This window comes from Gracilinanus agilis, chromosome 1, assembly GCF_016433145.1.
Source record: "Gracilinanus agilis isolate LMUSP501 chromosome 1, AgileGrace, whole genome shotgun sequence".
Classification (NCBI taxonomy): Eukaryota; Metazoa; Chordata; class Mammalia; order Didelphimorphia; family Didelphidae; genus Gracilinanus; species Gracilinanus agilis.
Window position 1 is genome coordinate 327,042,660 of NC_058130.1, and position 10,501 is coordinate 327,053,160.

Below are 10,501 nucleotides of genomic sequence, written 5' to 3' on the forward strand. Positions count from 1 at the left end.
TATATATATATATATATATATATATATATATATAGTCACTCTTCTAGGTGCTTTAGCTACAAATCTAAAAGTGAGATAATCCCTGCACAAAATGAATTGCATTGTAATAGAAGAGATGGATGGGAATGGTGGGCAGGAAAAGATATTTTGGTTTCCTCATAATGTTAATCTGACTACAATCCATATTTTTGTCTTCCTAATCTTCTTTCAATTCCTTCAATTTTGAACTTTGACCAGCAACCAATATACACTCTGTTTCAAATATTTTAATATCAGTGTCCCATAAGATTTCTGTTAATGACTGATATCAGTCTTTGGATAATTTCTTTAAATCATGTATTTCCAGAGTCACTTTTCTCTTTTTCCTTTATCTCATCAAGGTTTAACCTTCAGGATCCTGAAGGGGCCCAGGTAATGTGCCTCTTGTCCAACAAGCGGTCCCTCTGTCTGGATGCAGAGATGTGATCTGAATAGAATTCTGACATATAGAGTCTGACTTCTAAGGAAAGGTTCAATTTCCTTTTTCTCACACACTTCAACTTATGAAACTCTTATCCCAGAAAATCAGGGACAAATGTTTTCATAGTTGAGATTAGGGTTCCCTGATATGTGTAAGATGATAACTCAGAGTAGTTATATGCTTTGGGAACATAGTGACCATGTTGGTGTAGAGAAAGTTCAGTCCTTTACTAGTTTGTACTGGAAATCTTGAAATTCCTGGATACCTCATGAAGAGCTGAGGAAAAAAAATTTGAGCTATTTTTTTTAATGTGATGCAGCACACTGTTGTTTTAACCTCTGCCTCCACATCACATCTATTGTCAGGATTTGGGAGAAGATCAAGTAGATCCAAATGTAAAAATTCCAAGTCATTTTAGCTGTGAGTCAAAACAACATCATGACTGATGAGACATGAAGATCAACTGTGAACATAGGATGACCTTTGTTATGTATGGATTTCCTTACATAAGTTTATATCCCTGTTCTTCCTCAGCAAATTAGCCCAATTAAGAAAGGCTAGGTTAGTATTAGTTAGCAATTTTCTCAAGGACCTAAAGTATGACACAACAATGGCTTTATGGCAGTGGAAAAGAGATTGAGTAAGTTGGTGTGTGTAGGGCAAAGTCATTATTTTAAAAATCATATTTAAAGAATTAATCTTAAGTTATTTAGAAAATTCATTTGAATGGAATATTATCCTTCCTAATGTTACCAGATAAATTAAGCATCACTGTTTACAGATAAAGTTTGCAGTTATCTATAACAATGCATTATTAAAACATCTGATTAGTAAATATTACTGAATAGACACCATCTTCTTCTGAACTGCTTGCTTTTCAGATTAGACACTATCTACAATCGAGCATTACCTCACAATATTGTACAGAATTTTTAGTGAAAGTGCAGATCTTTATAAAATATTCATTAATACACTCAAGTATTTTTATCAACAGGTTCATATAAGGTCAATTAAAACATTGGGTTGCCCAGTAAAGCAGCCCAATATATGGAGTAAAGTGTAATAAATGCTGATGGTATTGTATAATTTTTGATTTCCATCAATAAGGTATATAATAGTGGATTCTATTTGTTTAGTAATAGCCTAGACTTTAATCCTGTTATGAAGTTTTCTGATGGTCAAAAGAAAACCATGGCAACAAAAACACATAGTAGGAAATTAATAAGTATCTATTTATTTGTTTCAATGCATTAGCTTTGGATAAACATTTAAGCTACTTGTTAAAAAAAGGGGAAATGAAGTCTTCTACCAACTGCCAAAGCTTACTTCTCAAATTATGACCTCTTCAGAAGATAGAAGGTTTAGAGAAATAGTATTTTCTTCTCCCTCCTTCACAGTCAAAATAAGTCAGAAATTTATTTCAAGGCTACAAAAGAGAGCCTATATGGAGCACAAATAAAGAAATAATTCATAACTGTGGTATCAACATGTACAGAACTAAGTTAAATTCATAAGTATACAAATAATTTCTCAGTAGATAAATGATTAAAAATATGAATAGTCAATTCTCAGATGAACTTTAAAATATCATTTGTCACATGAAAAATGTTCCAAATCACTATGAATTAGAGAAACACAAATTATAACTACTCTGAGATACCACCTCATGCATTTATCAGGCTGGCTGATATGACAATGATATATTTATTGGAGAAGATGTGGGAAAATTGGGATACTAAAACACTGCTGGTGGAACTATGAACTGATACAACCACAGGAAGACTGATCTGGAATTATGTCCAAAGGGCCATAAAACTGTGCATATCCTTTGAACCAGCAATATCACTACTAGGTTTATATCCCATATATATTAAAGTTAGGGGGAAAGGATATACTTGTTCAAAGATATTTATAACAGCTCTTTTTCTGGTGGAAAAGAACTGGAAAATGAAAGGATGTCCATAAATTGGGGAATGGCTGAAAAAATTGTGGTATATAATTGTAATGGAATAATAATAAGCTATAAGAAATGGTGAGCAAGATGATTAAAAAAAGCTTGCAACAACAAATGAAGTAATGCAAAGTGAAGTGAGAAGAACCAGAATAACATATTGTCAGTAACAATAATAATGTACAATGATCATCTGTGAATAACTTAACTATTATCAGCTGTACAAGTATTTAAGACAAATCCAAGATATTCATGACCAAAAAAAAGCTATCAAAAGAGAAAGAAATGACAGCATGTGGACAAAAAAATGAAGGATAATTTTTTTTCAATTTGTTTCCCTCATAAGTTTTTTTTCCCCTTGTGTAAGAAATATGTGTCATTTCATAACAAGACAAACATGGAAAAATATCTTTTGTGATAACACATGCTTCATGTTATCTGCCATCTTGAGGTGGGGGCATGAGAGAGAGGAATGAAGGAAGAGGACATAGATTTAAAAATGATTAATAAAAATTATATCAACATGTAAAAAAAACAAGGAAGCTAGGAGCTCAAGAATACCACCATAAGGGGATAGAGTCAAGATGGCAACTTAGAAGCAGCAAAAGTTGATTCTTCTGTGAAAACTTCCACTCCAATAAAAAAGAAAGCTCTTTGAGGGAGAAAGAAAAACAAAAATAATAACAGGACAGAGCTGGGGAACCCTCCTGTTCGATTCAACTTAAAAGGTACTCAGAGAAGTTTGAATTATTTGGTTTAAGGAAAAGAAAGAAGGGAGGTTCCAGTGCAGGGAAGTCAAGGGCATAAATATTTGTCTAATGTCCACTGTGTACTAGGTCCTGAGATCAGTATTTTTTATTTTTTATAAATACTATCTCACCTGATCCTTACAACAACCCTGAGACAAAGCTGTATTTACCCTTTTTAACAACTGAGGAAACTGAGATGAATAGAGGTAAGTCACACAGCTAATATGCGTCTGAGGTCAGATTTGAACTCAGATTTTTCTGAATCCAGGTCCAGAACTCAACTTTATTGTGCCACTATCAGCTTAACTTAAAATACTTTGTCTTCTTTTGCATACTACTTGAAAAGTTTTCAAGTGTGGATTTTAAGATTAATATTCAATGCCTCAAAAGTATGATATTTATAAGGATTTATTAATATTAAATTAGAGAGCTAGAGAATGCAGGGAACCTTTCCCACTCACCTCACATGGAAGAGAGAGGCTAGGGCCACAAGGAATGGTCACCACTCAATTTACATGGAAGAGAGAAAGAGAGATGTTTCCCTCAAAACTATATACAATCACTCCAAGGACACACATAAACAGAAAGGAAAAGGAATTGTGGGTAATACAAAAAGAAAGTTTGGGTAGGGTAGTATTTTTAGGGATTCATGATAATTCTAACTACACATTACCCCCGACCCCATGATCCTTTGGGAGACAAGTCTCCCCCATTGATCCTTCAAACAGAACTTAGAACTTTAACTAGAGGTATATACAAATATCACAGTTTTTTTAAAAGGGAAATTACAATAATTTGGGATAAGAGGGAAATAAAAGAGAGAAAGAACAAAACCAATGTTAGGTGCATTGACAAAAAGCCAATGAGGGGGCAGTCTCCTTTCTTGGCATACAAGTATCCATTCAAAATAAATGCTTTCAACTCCAAAAGTTCAAATTTGCCATATCTCAAAGTTCACTCTGGATCTTCTCCTGTAGCTGGTATTCTCTGCAGGTGTATTCTGTATTCTGGGAGGTAGTCTTCTGTTCTAAATTAGGGTCAAATTCAAATTCAAATTCATAGCAATAACATAGTCGCCCCTGAGGAGAATAATAATCATTCCCCCTGAGGAAGATACTGGTATATACATAGGAATCACACAGGGATACATGGTCAAATCATAAGGTATATGAATCAATTATCAAAAAGATCAAAGAATCCAAAGAAATAAAAAAGAAAAATATCCTCTGAGGGAAATATAGAATATTAAAAATGTGAAGAAAATAATTTTAGGAAAAAGGAATAAATTCACAAATCACAACAGGTTCTTGTAGCGATCCATGTCCCATAAGCTTTGCAACAACAATCACTCACTAATCAAATTTAGCAGCCTCTACTACTGTAAGTTGTCACATCATGAAAGAAATAGAAAAAGAGACTAGATCCTGAAACAAATGGGAAATAGCATTTCCTGGTTTCATACTTTTCTTCACTTTCAGGGATAATGGAACCAGAACAATAAATGTTGTGTACTTGATATAGAGTGTGATACAAAGAAGTCATACATATTAACTATTGTTAAGGGCCGCAACCTCAAGTCTCATACATCAAATCTTTGCACTCTTTTGCGCAGAATGGCATCAATCCCTATAAGATTGGTTCGGTTTCTTTTCCCTTTTTGTGCTCAATTGGCACTTCACAGGTCAACTTCTGTGCTCCTTTGTAATCTGGTTCTCCTTGGCTTAGACATATTCATCAAGCAAAAGTGTCATAATATTTAAATAACTAGTGGCAGGTTTCCATAGTCCAAAGATTTTTGGGTATGCATTTTTATATGCTAGGCAAATGGACATCTTAGCTTATTCTATCTCAAAAATCAAAACAGTCAAAAATCTTTTTAATACTGGTGACATGTGCTTCAAATGTTAAAAAAAGAGAGAAAAAATAAAATACTGTATTGCATTTGTAGGAAGAAAAAACAAAAATATTAAAAATCTGTAGTTTCACAATCACAGAGGTAAAATATAGAGGCTAATTTCCAAAAATAAGATTCATTTCCTCTTTAACTTTCCATGATCCACAGTGTGAGTGCAAATGAGGTAGATAAAGCAATGCGAGTACAAATGAGTTAGAAAGCATTAGTACAGTCAAGAAAATACAAAAGGCACAAAATGTCATAAAAGGTGCCTCAAGTCAAGATTACTAATACAGATATTCTGTTGTGAGTTCAAGTACAAGGATCAACCAAATAAAGTGCAATAAAATAGTGGAAATCCAGCAATAGGGAAGTTTTGTCACAATCAGTAGTCAAATATAATAAGTACAGGCAATTATAATTAATACAGAGAATTATTCATTATCAATAGAGGTTATTTGTTTTACATGACTACATTGAATCCATGAGTCCCTTTCCCCAAATTTAATGGATGTTGGTGTAGTCAATAGGAATTGAAATGTTCCAACATTAGCAGGTTCAGGCGACCCAGTACGTTTGAAATTCTTTATGTATACACTATTACCTGGGTTTAAATAATGAAGCAAGAAGTCTATGGGGCCTGCTTGAACAGAAGTTCCAGAGAAATGGAGTTCTTGCAATTTTATTCGTAATTCTCTGATATAAGTGGCAATGGTCGTATCCCCTCCTAACAATGAAATATAGGCAGGGGTAAATGATTGTGCCTGAATAGGTGGATATCCAAATTGCACCTCAATGGTGAGATGTGTAAATCACCTCAGGGTCAACTTCTGAGATAAAATAGGGCCAGAGGTAGAATTTCAGGCCATTTTAAATGAGTCTCCATGAATAATTTGCCAGTCATGGTTTTAAGTTCTTTATTCACTCTTTCAACTTGGCTGAAGCTCTGGGGATGATATGGTGTATGAAATTTAGGAGTTATCTTCAAACATGCATAAATTTGCGATAAGACTGAGTCAGTAAAATGAGTTCCTTTATCAGAATCAATATGTGCTGGCAGGTCAAAATGAAGAATAATTTCTTTCAAAAGGACTATGGCAAAGCTGTGGCCTGAACAATAGGAAATGCTTCAGGCCACCTGGTCGGCTGATCCACTATGACCAGAAAAAATTCATACTGTCCAGCTTTTGGCATGGAAATAAAATAAATTTTAAACCCTCAAATGGTGTGTAAGCTAGAGAACATCCAACAAAGGCTTTTCCTCGAAAAGCATGCTGATTAAAGGTCTTGCAGGTAGGACAAGTTGTACATATTTTGGAGGCAATTGTAGTCATTCCAGATGTTATCCATACTCTTTTAAGAAAGTCTACAATGCATTGTGTTTCGAAATGGCCACGTTTATGGATGGAATGACAATTTGGTTATAGAAAGCTCTAGGCAGCAGGGGTTTGCCTTCAGATGACAACCATATTCCATTTATCTGTTTTTTTTTTTAATTTTTGCTTCCATTTTCCAACTTCCTTGTCATCACAGGAAAGAGGTAGATCCAAGTCATCAGTAATTGCTAGTGGCATAATTAATTCAGGTCCTTCTAAGGCTGCTAGTTTGGCTGTGGCTTCTGCTTAATCGTTTCCCCTAGAGACAGGGTCAATGCCACCTGTGTGTGTGCAGAGCATTGAACAACAGCTATGGCTTCAGGGAACTGGGTGACAAAAAGAAGTTCATTAATAAGGTTTGCATTGGCAATACATTTTCCAGCTGATGCTAAGTATCCCCTCTGAAGCCATAACATGCAGATGGCATGACATATGCCAAATGTGTAATGGGAGTCCCTTTAAATTGTGACCCTTTTATTCTTTGCAATGATACAGGCATGTTTCAAAGCTGTGAGTTCTGCACCTTGTGAGCTTACATGTGAGGGTAAAGAAGCTGACCACAAAATATCTTATTCTGTAATTACCACAGCTCCTGTATAGTGCACACCATTTCTCATAAAAGAACAACCTGTAAATAACATTAAATCCAAATTATCCAAAGGGATGTCCAGTAAATCATTATGTGGTTTATCAGCAGTGTACACTAAAGATGTACAATCATGTAAAGGTTCTCTGGAAGTTAGCAAATCAGGGAGCAATGTTGCAGGATTAAGAACTCCATAGTGTTTTAATGTGATATGTTCATTATTCAATAGGGTTATCTCAGATCTCGTAATCCTTTGATTAGTAAATGCCTGAGTCTTATGTCTTAATAATAATGCCTCAACCTTGTGAGGGCACATTATGGTCAGAGGGCATCCTAGTACCAGATCAGCAGAGTTAGTTACTAATAAAGCTGTGGCAGCTACTCCTCTAAGGCATGGTGGTGCTCATAAAACTACTGGGTTCGGCTGGACTGAATAATAGGCTATCTGGCATTGAGCAGGTCCCAAACATTGAGTTAGAACACCTGAAGCTATGCCTTTCCTTTCATGGACATATAAGGTAAATGGTTTTTCATAATTTGGGATGCCTAGAGCAGGGGCAGACAGGATATCCTGTCTGAAATTTGAAAGTTATTAGGTTTTCCTTTTTCAATTTAAGTAGCAGCTTAGTGATTTCCCCATAGCAAAGGATCCACTGCCAACAAAATACTTTTGCTCCAAGAATCACCCTCAGTTGTTTTTTAGTAGGAGCACTTTATTTTTGGATATTTTCAATATGTTTAGGAGAAATTAAATGGGACCCAGCAGTTAAAATAAAACCTAAATATTTTTATTTAGTGAGACACCACTGAACTTTGCTTTTGGAGACCTAGTGGCCTCTCTTATGTAGCTCCAAAAGGAAATGCTTGCTATCCTCTTGGCACGCCTCAGCATTTGGTGAGGCCAAGAGCAAATCATCTATCTATTGGATTAAATGGCTGTATTTCAATTTAATGGCATCTGTATCAGCAATTAAGAATTATATGAATAATGTAGGGCTGTCCATGAAACCCTGAGGCATACGATCCCAGGTCCACTGAAAAACTTTCCAGGTGAAAGCAAAGAAATGTCTGGAATCTTCATGTATAGGTATGGAAAAGAAGGCTGAGCACAAGTCTACTACTGTAAAGTATGTAGCTGCGGTAGGAATAGAAAAAATAATAGTATTTGTGGTAGAAACTACAGAGTGTCTCTTTATAATGTGATTGTTCACAGCCCTCAAATCCTGGGCAAATTGATAGAGACACTTGCCACCATCAGGCCCAAATTTTGGCTTTTTAACAGGCAGGATGGGTGTATTGTATTCAGATTCATAGGGAATTATGATGCCGTGGTCAATTAGTGAATTTATCACTGGGATAATGCCCTCTATTGCCTCCTTTGAGGGAGGGTACTGAGGAATGGAAGGAAGTGGGTTAGATTTAGTTTTAATTTGGACAGGGCCAACAAATTTAAGTAGGCCAACATCAGAAGATGATGTGGCCCAGAAAGACTCAGGTATAGCAATTGGGATTTTAAAAGTGGGAGACTCCATCACATGACTACCTGTAAAAGGTACATGGAGCAAAGTTAAGGATTCCTCAGGCAATTCCAGTGACATAGAGCCATGTGGAGACCAAGTTATTGTGGCTCTAAACTTGCATAAAAGATCTCTCCCCAGAAAATTTATAGTGGAGCCAGGCATCAAGAGGAAAATGTGCTCCACACTCAGGGGTCCTACAGACACCATCCTTTTGGGGTGTCCCCGATACCCCCATTGCATTTATTGATCCTATGGAATTATAATCTGGGTTAGGTGTACTCTTCAATACAGACCTGGAAGCTCCAGTGCCCAAAAGACAGTCATAATAGGTGTTACCAATGTTTAATGTTACACGGATCTCATCAGTATGAGGGGGCAGTAGATGGGGAAAATGGGTAGTAAGACGTCAGGGTCAGAAAATGAAAAGTTGTATCCTCTGATTCCTGTGCCCCCCCCCCCCACCCTGTACATCTTCATAATCTTTGGGTAGTTCTTTGGGGCAGTAGCACCTTGGGTGGTTTAGGGACAAGCTCCACTCAAGATATACTGCTGCAGAGTCATTTGGAATAAGTTATCAATTGCCTGATCCATATTCCTAGAATTGTTATCAGTCCTAAAGCTGTTATTCCTGAAATCATTATTATGATGATTATTCCTATAATTATTTCCATATTTATTATTTGACTGGTTTCTGATTATTCTTCACAAATTTCTACAGTTTATCACTGTATGGCCCTTCTTCTCACAGAGGTGGCAGGTAAGGGATCTAGATTCTTGGAGAGGGGCAATTGCCATTGCTTGAGTATCAAGCCTTTTTTATTGTTCATCAATTTTATCACTTAAAGAGTCTAGTTTCTTTTAAAACATTTACATTAAATTATTAGTCTCTTCCTGTTTTTCTTTATGGCCTTTAGAGGCATAAACAGCAGTTCTCTTTAATTCATCAGGATCCATCTCAGGCCACCTAGGGCAATATGTTTTAAAGTAATTTTGGACCTCTTTGCAAGAGTTATTGACAAATTTTCCCCTTATTTTCTTATATCCTTTTCAATAGAAATGTCAAGTTCCATGTATCTACCTCCCAGCTCAATGAGCCTATCCATAAATTGGTAGGCTGTCTCATCATTGCATTGTGTAAGGCATTTAAATTTGGTCCAGGCATGTGGCTTCTTGGTGTATCCTCGCATTGCTTTGAGAATGGCATCCCTAGCAAGACATAATTGTGCATATTCTCTGGGGTTCTTATACTGCCATTTAGGATCTTCGGATGGCCAGTGTGCTGCATTGTGTCGTTGGGCTTTGTTAACATGACACATAATTTTATTCCTCTCACATTCCATTAGGAAAGGCTAGAGCAATTTTTCTACATCTTCATAAGAAGGATCATAGTGAAAAAACATATCATCCATCGTTTTTTACTACTGTTATTGGTTCTTCCTCATAAGTAGGAGTATCTTGTTTATTCCTTTATATCTTGGGGTGTGAAAGGCTTACGTTGTTTCAATGTAACCACATCCCCATCGTGTCCTATTGTAGACACTTCCCTTGAGGGGAAAAGGCCTTCATAGGAATCATTCAATGGTTGTGGTTTCTGAGAAGTTGACTATGGTGATACTGAAGCAGCATGGGTAGGAACAGGAGGACACGATTTCCTTTGGGCTGTGATTTTTTGTGGGTTAGGAGAAACAGGGGAAGTAAGGTTAGCCAGGAGTTGCAGAGTATGAGCGAGGTGGTCCAGAGTATGAGAGAGGAGGTTCTGCAGTATATAGGCCCCTTTACTATATATATATATATATATATATATATATATATATATATATGTATGTATATTATATATATAGTAGAGGGGCCTGCCATCTCTATTTCAGGAGAAATAGGATGTTCCTCTCTTAGTGATTCAGAAACAGGTTTGCAAAAATCAGACATGTGTTGGAGAGAATCTCCCTTTGCCATTTGACCATGGAA